This window comes from Nyctereutes procyonoides, unplaced genomic scaffold (assembly GCF_905146905.1).
Source record: "Nyctereutes procyonoides isolate TBG_1078 unplaced genomic scaffold, NYPRO_anot_genome, whole genome shotgun sequence".
NCBI lineage: Eukaryota > Metazoa > Chordata > Mammalia > Carnivora > Canidae > Nyctereutes > Nyctereutes procyonoides.
Window position 1 is genome coordinate 1693470 of NW_026575153.1, and position 15506 is coordinate 1708975.

The 15506-nt window shown below is 35.1% G+C and overlaps 1 pseudogene; it reads left to right on the top strand.

The window, feature by feature from the left end:
- The first annotated feature begins 6422 nt into the window (after positions 1-6422).
- On the top strand, positions 6423-7041 carry LOC129501945 (glutathione S-transferase P-like; annotated as a pseudogene).
- Positions 7042-15506: the final 8465 nt, after the last annotated feature.

The window sequence follows — 15506 nt, forward strand, 5'->3', positions numbered from 1 at the left end:
GCTTCAGAAATAGACAAGATATATTATTCTATTTCTTTTTTTCCTTCACCGGATGTGCTCTATGAAGACAGAGAGTAGCTGGTTCACAACATCAGGTAAAGTGGGCATTGCCAAGTGAAAGGAAACCCAGAATACTTAAAAATGATAGCGTATTTTCATTCCATGGTATAGCCTACTTTCATGTTATGTTAGCCTGTGACTGGTACAGTGGCTTCATGCGGTTGGGGAACCAGGGTTCTTTTGATCTTGCTACTTTACCATTCTCATTATGTGTAATACATTTAATGATTCAGTATGGCTACTTGAGCTCCAGCTATCATCAACATTCATTCCGGTTAGCAGAAGGAGCAAGAGACAAGGAAAGGTGATCTTTCGCCTGGAGGCTATAAGCCCAGCTGAAAGCCAAGAATTATTTTACTTAAAAAAATCATTTTACACAGATATTCCACACTGTGTCTCACCATCTAGCACAGTATCTAGCACATAAATATATCCACTGAGTTAATATTCTTTGAATTTATATTCCAGCTGCACTGAGTTATCTCATTAAAATCTCACACCAATCCTCTGAATCATGCTTTCTTTTAATTGTTTTGGAGAGGAAGCAACAGAAGCCCAGAAAACATAAGAGTCTTGCCTATAGTCAGGCACTGAAGTAGGATTACAGCCCTAACCTTGAACTTTAAAGACACCCCATGTGTCTCAAGAGTAATGACACTTTTTTATAGTTTTATATGGAATCTGCCATGGAAACTGCTTGCATCTGTGTTTGTCTCATTGTTCCTGGATGGAAACTGCTTTTAAGAAACCCATGTATTATGCTTTCTTGCTCCTGCCCTTTTTGGCCTACTAATTTGCCAACCTGGTGCTGCCAACTGCTTCTGCACCTGTACAGTTTTCATATTTAAAAAAAAAAAAAACTGAGTGGAGGAGTTAAAATCACATAGAGATGTTTAAATGATGTTGGTGATGATCCTGGACCTCTACATGTAGACCTATGTATGATTCATGCTTACTCTGCATCAGAATATAGATTGGACATAATTTTTATCTGTGATGTTTATCAAATAACTCCAGTGATGTCATAGAAAATCCTGGACTTATAACAGTTACCTAACAGGAACCTACAAAACTGAGATCACCATCTTATATCTGAGGTTATATGACAGAGAATCAAAGTAGGGGAATTGTATCTCTGAGTTTCTATTCTTTCATATAGTTCATTGAGCCATCTGGCTGCCTTAATTTCCACCCACTACTTGAAATATGTGTTTATAGAAATAAATATGAAACTGCAACTAAAGTAACATGAAAACTGCAAATGCAAAAACATGATACAAATACCAAAGTCTGTATTTTAAAAGCAATTAATTACTCTGTTAACACCAGCTTCAGATGTTATAGTTTATAACCTCACTGAAAATATGTGTTCATGTGTAGATCACTAAGGTAATAAGTTCATTAATACTTAAATTTCTTGCCAGTGAATATAGTACTTGTCTTCCTTAAATGAATAGTCTATATTGTTCTTTGAGTAAAAATTTCATTAAATGAAAAAAAAAAAACAAGATGGAAGTCAATAAACTAGCATCCCATTTGTACATCTAAGTGTTTTAAAGGAGACTTTCTCTTTTGGAGTAAAGGCTATTCTAGTGGTCATATTCTTTTTTTTTTTTTTTTTAAGGTTGAAATTCAGAATGACTCATAAAGTTGAAATATTTTTTGTTTTCTTTAGTTTTGAGAAATTAGACATACAAATCTAATGTATTAGGTAGCTTCAATTTCTACTAGCATATTTTAGTAGTAGAAGAGAGTCCTGTGCCCTTGTATGGAATCACTGGTAAACATAGTAAGAACATTGATAAATATAATAATGAAAATAAGGGCAGCCCGGGTGGCTCAGCAGTTTAGCACTGCCTTCAGCCCAGGGCCTGATCCTGGAGACCCAGGATTGAGCCCCACGTCAGGCTCCCTGCATGGAGCCTGCTTCTTCCTCTGCCTGTGTCTCTGCCTCTCTCTCTCTCTCTTTCTCTCTCTTTCTCTGTTTCTCATGAATAAATAAATAAAATCTTAAAAAGAAAATAATGTCAGCCAAGATTGAGCAATATGCTAGAAAATAGCACCAAGAAAACACACACAAACTACACACACACATACACACACAGGCATTCACACATACACTCATACACACACATATATCTGTGCTTTCTTCACAACCATTTACTAATGAAGTAATCTGGGCATTGTTAGTCTTCTACTTGAATAGAAGACTGTATACTTCAATCTACCAATCTTCTAATCTACTGAAAAAAATGAAAGGACCTTGAAAATGTTCTTTGCTTTAGCGAGGTAGAGATGCGTTCTGGATACCACATGACAGCTGCAGACATACTTATGTCTGAATAATACTCGACCACATGCATTTTTGTGGTAGGGTGGTATTATAAAAGGTGAAGAAGTAATAACTCCTTCTCTTAAAAAGTCCATTGTCTATCTAGGAATTACAAACATATACATTAAAATACAAAATGGCAAGCACATTTGGTAATTACTTTCAGTTATCATGAAGAATCATTCATAACATTGATTGAGCACCAAAATGGGCCCCATTTCTATGTAAAGAGATATAGGAGAAATAACATGAAACTAGATACCACGTATGTATATATAGAACTAGTACAGCAAAATCCTAGCAGTGTATTTAAAGAATTCAACACAGTAATTTGAACAAACTTAAACATATTATTTTATTGTAAAACTTCTCAGAATTGCTAATATGCTAATTTACACCATGTAACTCCAATTTTAGTTTAAGTAGTTTCCACTCCCTCTCCTTTATTTTATTTTTTTTAATTTTTATTTATTTTTATTTATTTATGATAGAGAGAGAGAGAGAGAGAGGCAGAGACACAGGCAGAGGGAGAAGCAGGCTCCATGCACCGGGAGCCCGACGTGGGATTCGATCCTGAGTCTCCAGGATCGTGCCCTGGGCCAAAGGCAGGCGCTAAACTGCTGCGCCACCCAGGGATCCCTCCCTCTCCTTTAATATTTGTTTGTTTGTTTGTTTGTAGAACTGTTGAGGCTATTGTTCTACAGGGAAACCTGGGGCTATGAAAATAGATTGAGTCCTTTGTCTCCTTAGAAAAGTTCCCAAATTCAATATTTTAGATGGGCCAATATTCATTATAACATACTTTATAAAATTTAGTTCATTTATTAAAATTTATAATAGCCCATGGACTATTTTGCCTTAATTACGGAAGCTTAAAAACGTTGAGTGCTGATTGACGCTTTTTTTTTTCTTTTGAAATTTATTTCCAGACTCCATAACTCTAAAGTTATAGATACTTCAAATCCTTGATAGCCTAAATATAATGAATTCAAGAAACATTAATTGTCATTTGGGAAGAAACAATAAATTTTTCCCTCGTAATAACTAAAAGAAATCAAAATAGAAGTATTGGACAAAGTAAAACTAAAAAAAAAAATCTTATAATAAATACTGTTTGCAATGTACCATTATTATTCTTACTTTGTCTTAAGGGCTTTCAAAAAGTAAATATCCAAATCAAATTAAGAGCATACTTCTGTGTAATGTAACTTAAAGGTAGGTCATAGAAATGTCCCAAACATTTGCATTATGGTGAAATTTTTGAATTTTTAATTAAAATTGGAAAATACATTTTTCTTCTCCCTGATCTAGAATGACTTCATAAAGTTGATTACCTTATTATTAGAATGTATGGGTCATTCAACTTCATTCAATTAACAATCCTGTAATGTACATGACAGGCCCCACCAGCAAAGAACAATGTGGCTTGAATGTCAATAATGCCAAGGTTGAGAAACCTTGCCATAGACAATGCTAGCTGGATGTATGGCAGGCATTTTAATCACATAATTATAAGGAAACTCATTTTCTTCCCCAAACTCTGTACCCCCTGTTTCTGATAGAACTCTCATCATTCATTAAGATTTAAAACCACAGTCAATTATAAGACCTACCTCTCTGTTTCTCTCAATAAAAACCCCTATCAGATCAGATTCCACCGCCACAACAGCTCACACATGCATCTTCCATTCTCCCTTTTAGAGAATGCACTGCACACCCATGGACTATGCCATAGCTTTTAAAATTGTTGATACTTCTTATTTTTCCTCCCCCTTATTACCACTTCTTATTTCTTTCTTCCTTCATATTTATCCCTATGTAATCTTCCTAGAATACCATGCAAATTGTCTCACTCATCCATTCATGATTATTTAATAAACATTGTCTAAATTGCAAAAGAGAAAACCTTGATTTTTAATATCCTCTCTCTTCTTTAGTCCTAATTTTGACCACTACTTTGTCTGTGATACTCACCTCAAATTAATAATCTACGTAAGTCACTATACCTCCAATGCAATTTTCCTCAGACATTTCTCTACCTGTATTTCTAATCCATTTGTAATTTCCAAATAGCAAAATTTTCCTGACATTCAAAAATCATCACTCAATTGACATAGATGGAAGACATTTCTTTCTACACAACACTTTTGTAATACATTCTCCTTTATGTTATGTATATAATAGCATTATTCATTTCTTGTGTTCCTTTCTAGACCATAAGCTTCTCAGGGGCTGGCATATATTTTAATTATTTTTTATTTTGACAGAAATTATAGATACATGTGAAATTTTGAGAAATAATACAGAATGGTCTCATTTATCCTTACAGAGTTTTGTGAATTATAGCACTTTGTAAAACTTCAGTACAACATAATCAATATGTTGACATTGATACAATATACTGATCTACTCAGATGGCCCCATTTTTGTTTTATTTACCTGTATGTGTGTGCATGTGCATATTTAATTCTGTAAATTTTATTAAATGTGCAGTTGTTGGGGATCCCTGGGTGGCACAGCGGTTTAGCGCCTGCCTTTGGCCCAGGGCACGATCCTGGAGACCCGGGATCGAGTCCCACGTCGGGCTCCCGGTGCATGGAGCCTGCTTCTCCCTCTGCCTGTGTCTCTGCCTCTCTCTCTCTCACTGTGTGCCTATCATAAAAAAAAAAAAAATTAAAAAAAATTAAAAAAAATGTGCAGTTGTTAACTCATTACTATAATCAAGATGCAGAACTGTGCATCACCAAAAGAATTCCTCGTGTGGCCTGTTAATACTGAACTTCCCTTATCATCTGCCCTCCTCTCTCTATCCATCTATTCATTCCCTGCAGGAGTGCTGACAATACTGACTCCATCTTTGGCCCTCCATCTTGTTCATGTTTGCCCAGTGAGCTCTAGGAGCTATGTGTCCAGGCCTTGGGTATTAATATGCATACCCTGGAAATGCCTGCCAAGGTTGCGATGTGGGGAGACATGTTTTCATGTTCCATGAATTTGTTAAAGATAATGAAGTCTTTCCCCTTCCTAATGCAAAGATGGTGCCACAAGATCTAATTAAATGCAAGCTGCCAATTAAGTGCAGGCAAACATTTTGAATATGGGAACACTTTGATTTCATTACAATGCCACTTGCTCTATAAATCTGTGGACAAAGGCCTGCACTTTGTGGAAAATAAGTATGCAGCTGCCATGGATCATCCTCCACCAGATCACCCTATGTCAGTAAGTTACTCTGAATAAAACTCTGTATAAATTGGAAGCAGTGTCCTGATTCCTTTTCTGATCTCCAAGTGCCTTCTCAGTTGGGGGGATAATTTACTCTTCCATCCTCTACCTTCTAAGACCCTCCCCCCACAAACACACACATGCACTCTTGCCCCTAATCTCTGGCAATCACTAATAGTTTTTCATTTCTATAATTTTGCCTTTTCAATGTCATTAGGTTGAAGTGTAGGGTATTATAGCCTTTTGTGATGGGCTTTTCACTTTGTATAGTTCCTTAATTATTAAGTGTATAATTAGGGCAGTCCTTTTTATTGCTGATTGGTATTTCATGGTATGGATGAAGCAGTTTATTCATTCATTAAAGGACATCTGAGTTGTTCTGTTTTTGGCAATCATAAATAAAGTTGTTATGAACATTCATGTACAGATATTGTATGATTATAAGTAACCATATCTCAGGAATAAATACCCAAGAGAACAGTTACTGGATCATATGGAAATTACATGTATACTTATTTAGGAAACTGCAAAACTGATTTCCAGAATGGCTGTACCATTTTATATTCCCACCACAAATGTACCACTCAAAAAATTAATTTTGATAAGGTTTAATTTATCAATTTTTCCTTTTATCAGTCTTATCTTTGGTGTCAAGTCTAAAAACGTTTGGCCCATACCAACATTCTGAAGATAATCTCCTTTGTGAGTTTTTCTAAGTTTTATAGTTTTTGGCTTTACATCGAAATTTATTTAGGCTGCCGCTGCTGCCACCACTCCTACTGCCACCGCCACCTGTGCTGCACCCATGCCACCCTACACCACCATCTACTTCCCTGTTTGAGGGCACTGTGAGGCCATGCGCATGCTGCTGGCTGACCAGGGCCAGAACTGAAAGAAGGAGATGGTGACCATGGAGACAGGGATGAAGGACTCACTCAAGGCCTCCTGTCTGTATGGGCAGCTCTCCAAGTTCCAGGACAGAGAACTCACCCTGTACCAGTCCAATGCCATCCTAGGACACCTGGGCCACTCCCTTGGGCTCTACAGGAAGGACCAGCAGGAGGCAGCCTTGCTGGATGTAGTGAACGATGTTGTAGAGGATCTCCACTGCAAATACATCCTCCTCATCTACACTAACTACGAGGCAGGAAAGGAGGTGTATGTGAAGGCACTACCAGGTTACCTGAAGCCTTTTGAAATGCTGCTGTCCCAGAATGAGGGGGGCCAGGCCTTCATCGTGGGCAACCAGATCTCCTTCGTGGACTACAACCTGCTGGACTTACTGCTGATTCACCAGGTCCTGGCCCACAGCTGCCTGGACTCCTTCCCTCTGCTCTCAGCCTATGTGGCGTGCCTCAGCACCAGACCCAAGCTCAAGGCATTCCTAGTGTCCCGGGAGCATCAATGGCAATGGGAAGCAGTGAGAGCTTGTGGAACCCTGGGCGGGAAGCTGCGGGGCTGCCTGACTTCCTTTTTCCTTGACCAATAAAATTCTCAAACGAGAAAAATAAAATAAATAAATAAATAAATAAATAAATAAATAAATAAATAAATAAATAAATTTATGATCTATTTCAACTTAATTTTTGGCATAGTATATGAGGTTTAGTTTCAGGTTTTTGGTTGTTTGTTTGTTTGTTTGTTTTTGTTTGTTTTTAATTTATGAGTGCCGTATTGCCCAATTGCTTCTTTAAGTCCATTTAAAAGTTTAATAAGTCAATCGGAGAAGGACAAACATTATATGTTCTCATTCATTTGGGGAATATAAATAATAGTGAAAGGGAATAGAAGAGAAGGGAGAAGGGATCCCTGGGTGGCGCAGTGGTTTAGCGCCTGCCTTTGGCCCAGGGCGCGATCCTGGAGACCCGGGATCGAATTCCACGTCGGGCTCCCGGTGCATGGAGCCTGCTTCTCCCTCTCCCTGTGTCTGTGCCTCTCTCTCTCTCTCTCTCTCTCTCTCTCTCTCTCTCTCTGTGACTATCATAAATAAATAAAAATTAAAAAAAAAAACCAATGTTTAAAAAAAAAAGAGAGAAGGGAGAAGAAATGGGTAGGAAATATCAGAAAGGGAGACAGAACATAAAGACTCCTAACTCTGGGAAACGAACTAGGGGTGGTGGAAGGGGAGGAGGGCAGGGGGTGGGGGTGAATGGGTGATGGGCGCTGAGGGGGGCACTTGATGGGATGAGCACTGGGTGTTATTCTGTATGTTGGCAAATTGAACACCAATAAAAAATAAATTTATTATTAATAAAAAAATTTAAAAAAATAAAAGTTTACCCTTCCTCCAAATAATTGCTTTTGCTTCTTTTTAAAATCAGTTGGGCATGTTTCTGTGGGTTTGTTTCTGGGTTCTCTGTTGTGTTTCATTGATGTATGTCTCTACCATTCCAACAATACTATACTTTAATTGCTATACTTAACATTAAGCCTTGATACTGTGTAGAGTGATTCTTCTTTTTTCAACATTGATTGAGTGATACCAGAACCTATGCTTTCCCTTTCCATATAACCTTTGGAATAAGCTTGCCTATATTTACAAAAAACTTTGTGTGGATTTTGATAGCAATTACATTAACTCTGTGGATCAGTTTGGGGAGAACTGACATCTTTCTGCTGGGCTTTTTGAACCATGAGCATGGCATATCTCTCCATTTATTTAGGTTTCCTTTGATTATTTTCATCATTTTTTAAGATTTATATTTTATAATATGTATTTATATTTTAATCCTACAGACCCTGGATATGCTTTAAGTTTAAACATAAATATTTCATTTTAGGGAACAATTATAAATGGTGTTGTGTTTTCAGTTTTGGTTCTCACAGTGTTGCTGTTATATAGAAGTGAACCTGATAATTACATATTGATTTGTATCCTGCAACCTGTTTAACTCATGTACTAGTTCTAGGCGTTTCTATAAATCCCTTGGATTTCAAATGTAAACAATCACGCCATCTGCAGATAGGGATATTTTGGTTTTGGTTTCCAATCTATTTGTCTTTCATGTTTTTTTCTTGACTTGTTACAGTGGGTAGAACTTTTAGGACTATGTCAAATAAGAATAAGAATCTGCATTTTGCTTTGTTCTTTTTTTTCCCTTTTTTTTCAAATTCAAGTGAGTTGATATATAGTGTATTATTAATTTCGGAGTAGAATATAATGATTCATCAGTCTCATACAGCACCCAGTGCTCATTACATCAAGTGCCCTCCTTAATGCCCATCACCCAATTACCCCATCCCCCATTCACCTCCCCTCCAGCAACTCTGTTCTCTCTAGTTAAGACTTTCTTATGATTTGCCTCCTTCTCTGTTTTAATCCTATTTTATTTTTACTTCCCTTCCCCTATGTTCATCAGTTTTGTTTCTCAAATTCTGCATATGAGTGAAATCTTACAGTATTTGTATTCAGCTTTTTACCATTAAGTATGAAGATTCTTTGGAAATATTCCTTATCAAGTTGAGGTAGATCTTTTTATCCTTAGCTTGCAGCATTCTTTTATCATGAGTAAACTTTGGATTTGGCAAATATTTCCCTTTATCAATTTATATGATCATATGATTTTTCCAGTTTACCTTGATACATGGTAAATTACACTGACCTTTAAATGTTAAGCTAGTCTTGCTTGCATACCTGCAATAAATTCTACTTGATCAAGGTGGATATGTCCTTCTATACTTCGCTGGATTTGTTTTTATTTTGTTGGCGATTTTTGTGGCTAAGTTTATGAGGGATATTAGGTTGGTTTCCTCTCTATCTCTCCTTCTTTCTTCCTTCCTTCTCTCTCTCTCAATCTTTCTTTTTCTTTATTTTATATTGCCTTTGTCTGATTTTTCTATCAGGATAAAGATAAGCTCGTGAAATGAGTTCAGATATGTTCTCTTCTCTTCTATTTTATGGAAAAGATTGTATAGAGTCAGTGTTAATTCTGTTATAAATACTTAGTAGACTTAATGAAGTAATCTGGGCTCAGAGGTTGGGGTTCTTTTTTCAGTATTTTCATTAGAAACTCAATTTCTTTCTTTTTTTTGAAACTCAATTTTTTAATGATTATTAAAAATTATTTAAGGGATTCCTGGGTGGCTCAGCCATTGAGCGTCTGCCTTAGGCTCGGGGCATGATCCTGGAGTCTGGGGATGGAGTCCCACATTAGGCTTCCTGCATGGAGCCTACTTCTCCCTCAGCCTGTCTCTGCCTCTCTCTCTGTGTTTCTCATGAATAAATAAATAAAATCTAAAAAAAAAATTATCTATTTCATCTTGCTTGAGTATTAGTAGTTTATGAATTTTGAAATATTGGCCCATTTTTTATAAGTTGTTGAATTTATTAGCCTAAAGTTATCCCTACTATTAGCTTTTAATATTCTTTTGTAGACCAGTATCTCTAGTGAAATCTTGTTATAATTCCTGATATTGATGATTTGTGTTTTCCTTCTTTTTATTTTTGTCTGCCTTGCTAGGATGCTAATGAATCTTACTAATATTTTTTCAGTTTTTGTTTATTTGATTTTTTCTCCTGATTTCCTATTTTCAATTTCATCAATTTCTGTTGTTATCTTTTTCCTTCCTTTCTTCTGCTTGCTTTGGGTTTACTCTGCTTTTACTTTCCCTATTTCTTCTTTTTTTTTTTCTTTTAAGATTTTATTTATTTTTTTTTTCTCATGAGAGACACACACAGAGAGAGAGAGAGAGAGAGAGAGAGAGAGGCAGAGACACAGGTAGAGGGAGAAGCAGGCTCCATGCAGGGAGCCTGATGTGGGACTTGATCCCGGGTCTCCAGGATCACACCCTGGACTGAAGGCAGCGCTAAACCGCTGAGCCATCCGGGCTACCCACTTTCCCTATTTCTTAAAGGAGGAACTTACTATAATTGATTTAAGACCCTTTCCTTTTTTCAATGTAAGGATTTTGTTCCATAAATTTTCTCTTTAGCACGGCTTTAGTTATATCCCACATAACAATATTTTCATTTTCATTTAGTTCTATATATTTTTATTTCCTTGAGAGTTTTTCTGAAGTTAGAAGTTTATGATTTAATTTCCATGCATTTAGGTATGCACCTGTTGTCTTGCAAATCATGCACTGATTTCTAGATTGATTTATTTTACATAGTTTGTGTGAAATCAATTCTTTTAAGTTTTTCAGGTTTTTTATTGCTCCAGATATGGTCTTTTTTAGTGAAAGTTCCATGTCACCTTGAGAAAAATATGTATATTTCATTTTTGTTGAATGGTGTTTCTACATATGTTAATTAGATCCTTTTGGTGGATTGCCTTGCTTAGATCTTCTATAACACTGCTGATTTTCTGTTTAATAGTTCTATAGTTTGTTAGAGTTAGGGTGTTGAAATACTTAAATAAAATTGTGGGCTTATTTATGTCTTCTTTCAGCTCTATCAGCTATCAGTTTGCATTCTACATTTTAAAGGTTTGGTGTTTGATGTGTATAAATTTAAGATCACTATGTCTTCCTACTGGATCAGGTATTTTATTTTTTTATTATGTACCATTTTTTCAGTACTAATTGGTTTTCCTTTGAGTTCTACATTATCAGAAAATAATATAGTCATCCCCCTTTATTTTATTAATATTTATTTGGCATTATTTTCCGTCATTTAATTTTCAGTCTACATATGCTGTTGAATTTGAAGGGATTTCTTTTGTAGAAAACACAGAGCTAGACATTGACCTTTTGTCTTTGTTTTTCCTTTTTTAATTCAGTCTGCTGATCTCTATTTTTCAATTGGCATATTTAGACCATTTATACTTAAGGTAATGATTTATTACCCTAAGACTATCATTTTAAAATTTGGGTTTTTTTTTCTTTCCTTTGTTTCTGGATCTTCCATTTCATTTATTTTTTTGTTTTGTTTTGTTTTGTTTCAAATTTTTATTTAAATTCTAGTTAGTTAACATATAGTGTGACATTAGTTTAAGAAGTAGAAATTAGTGATTCATCACTTACCTATAATACCCATACTCATCACAACAAGTACCCTTCCTAATACTCATCGCTGATTTAACCCACCTTCCCACAATCAACCCTTAGTTTGTTCTTTATGGTTAAGAGTCTCTTATAGTTTGCTTGCCTCTCTTTTTTTCCCCTTCCTTCCCTTATGTTCACTTGTTTTCTTTCTTAAATTCCACATATGAGTGAAATCATACAGTGTTTATCTTTCTTTGCCTTACTTAATTCATTTAGTATAATACACCCCAGCTTCATTCACATCATTGCAAATGGCAAGTTTCATTCTTTTAGATGGCTGAGTAATATTCCTTTGTATATGTGTTTGCATATAAAGATGATAGATAATAGCTAGCTAGCTAGAGATGGGGATATATACCATATCTTCTTTATCCATTCATCAATTAATGGACATTTGAACTCTTTCCATAATTTAGCTATTATTGATAACACTGTTATAAACATCAGAGTGTTTACCCAAAGGATATTTACCCAAACGATACAAAATACTGATTCATTTTGCTTTTCTTACCTTGTTATAGGTTACTTGAACATTTTTTGGAATTCCATCATGTTTTACTTATAGTATCTTTGAGTGTGCCTCTTGTATATATTTTTAATGGCTTCTATGTGTATTACAATATACACATGTAGATTGACATAGTATTGTCACTGGTATAATATTTTACCACTTCAAATGACTGTAGATATCTTACTTGCGATCTGATCCCAATTTTAAACATCGTTGTCCTAAGTATCAGAGATTGCTATATTTTTGTTGGAACTATCAAATAAGATTTACAACACTTATAAGAAAAATGAGAGTCTATTGTATGTATTTATATCTTTGCTATGTTATCAGCAGCACTCCCAGGCGATCTCTTGGTATTGTTATGTTTCCCTGGCGTTGTTGAGAGTACTCCCAAGAGATTGAGGGCAGAAACGAGACTATCTGGGTTGGCTTCCCTTGCTAAACTGGAAGTCAGGAAAGTTGGGCCTAGGAGGCACTCTGGTGCTCAGTTCCTCCTCCAGTCTATGGTACCTAACCATTCTTATCTTCCTCTTTATACAATTTAAAAATCTCACTTGGTTGCCTTTTACATTGTTTCCAGGATTTATAGTTTCTACTTTGTGAGGAAGAGTTGAGAAAATCATATCTAGGCCATATTGCCTAGGTCAGAAGTTTGACACACTGTTTGGAAACCAGCATGGCACCATCATAAAATATACCAGGAATGTATTTATGAAGTAAACACATGAAGAAAGCCAAACTACAATTTGTTGATGTCAAACCACAAGTATTTCTTGATGATAAGTTTTTGTTTTGTTAAAATTGGTATCGTGGCTAAGGAAAAAAATAGATCTCTAGTCTACTGGTTTGTTTGTTTGCTTGTTTTCACATCCCTTAATGGATCTAACTATTGGCCATTCATCATGGATATGCCTGAGTTAACTTATTTGATCCATTTGTTGCCCTGTTACCAATCACAAGAACTAAGATACATCTTACAAGGGCTTGATCAAGATAAAACATCCTGGCAACAACTAAGTTGAATGTTGTATTTGTTCCTGGGATTATAAAATCAGAAATATGGTCATGGATCCAAAGTCTGTAACACAAGAGAGTGATGACAAGCAAAACTATCCTGGGTAGATTCAAATCATGGGCACAAACATTACTCAGAAGGTCAGATGCTGAAAAGGTCAGGAACATGTTGAAAAATTGAATCATCCAATCCATGAGAAGTGTTTCATAGAGAGACCATATGTCTATTTAATTTCAACTGAGCACCTGGGACAGCAGCAATTCCACACACATCATCTTATACCTGGAACATATTTCAAATCTATGAATTAGGTTCTGATAGCAAAAATATCAATAAAATAATATTAATAATTAAATTGAAGGGACATGTTTACAAATATTTCTCTCCTTTCAACTCCATTGTTTTATGTTCACTAGCATAAAACATCAGCTCTTTCAATTTATCACCAAGTGAAACATTGCTAAGTAGTCTTGCATATTTATAGTCTCACATTGCAAAATTGCCAACCTGTAGTGTTTTATTTGTGTGTACTTTATATATTTTTAATTTACCCATAGTGGTTAAATGATTTTCACAATTGATAATATAAAATATAATCAAACTAAAATTACAAATAATTTCAAGCTCCCTATGAAGAAGATATTGAATTGTTTTAATAGGCATTTCATACTAGCATTTGGAATGTTTTTGTTGTAAAACCAAAGGTATCCTATGGTAGACAATATTACTTTCCACTCTAGGAACTATAGTTTCCACCTTAAAGAGGATAAATAAAAAGATTATGTAGGCATATGCAGTCAGTCTTGAAACTATCATATTATTCAGTGGTTTGTATGACAATCATTAAATGTTACCTTATATTAGTGTATTCATTTGGCTACTAAAATTGAGTATATCAATTAGATACCTTTTACAGTATGCAAAATTACATGTTATTCATCATTAAATGATTTAGCAAATCCATTAGATTCTAATTATACTCTAATTGTACTCAGTAGCAGGTAAAGTGTGTGGCTTTCATTCTTCCATTGCAAGAAACTACATTAAAATCTTGCTGAAAAGGCACTCTCTTTGCATTTAACTCGTGTTTCAATGAAAATGTTGACTAGATATAACAAATAAATTGTCTAATGGGAAGGATATTTTTGACTAACAAGATTAAAAGAGGCTGAATTTAGCAAGTAGTACATACATAATATAATGAGGCATTACACATGGTCTTTCCTATCTGGCTTAATTGGTTCAAGTACTCACTACAGGCTGATTTCTCAATTTGGGAAAAGTAATTCTGTTCTCATTACTAGAATAATACCCACTCAATAAACATTTTCCTGGGTCTCTTTTATTGCTTCACCAATTTGGGGGAAAAGGAAAGTATCTTTGTAGAATCCCAGCTCTTTAAAAAATAACTCCCCTGAAAATTGCTCCCCAAGATAGAAAAAGCATCACTCTCTTCAGAGATTGCATTTTTACCTACAAAAGTTTTCAAGATGCAAATCTGTCAAATAAGATTTTGTTTGTTAAACTGTGAGGTTTATTTTGTCTTTGTAACCACTAGGAGACCCATGTGGACAGAAGAATCCTTAGCTGAAAACCTTTCCACAAAAGTTATTCCAGACTGATCAGCTGCTCTGATCACAGTTACTATTTTAAAACTGTGCAGGTACTTTTTAATAATATACAAAAGGTTTCTCTTCATTATGGGATTTCAAATTAGACCCACAAAATATACGTTTAAAACTGAAAACAAAAAATCTATGAAATAAACTGCATGTAATATACTAGTTATCTTAAACATACACATACCAAATGATAAATAATATCAATATATAACTATAATACTGTCTTGATATTAGCCACAAAGTACAACTCACTAAGAAAAAAAGGAAAGTCTTTTCTGAATATGACAATTCTTAATAAAGTTTCTCATTTTTAAAATTTTGCCTTATGTTAATTGTCTTAAATGTCTTCTGGTCACATCATTGTTCCAGAACTGATCTAAAAGCTGCAAAACTCCAGGAGTTTTTGCCTCAATAATTCAAACTTCAGAATTCAGATGGGCAATTTTCTTCCCTTGCTGCCAGTTACAATGGCAGCAATAAGTATATAATCTTTGCAGTCATGTAATCAATAAAATAATAACATTTAAGGAAATTAATTTCCCTATTGCTGCACTTTCTGTAACATTTTCTGTGATTCTGTTACCTGGGAATGGCTTTTCTGAAGGGCTAGCTAAATGTGGCAAGTTGGTAACTGGAGTAGGAGATAAAGATGATTGAAATCTATCTTTATATTTGGAGAGAGATGCTTATCTCCTTGAGCTAATATAACTTAGAAACTCCTTCACATTATGCAGAAGTTGAAAACTATCTAACTAC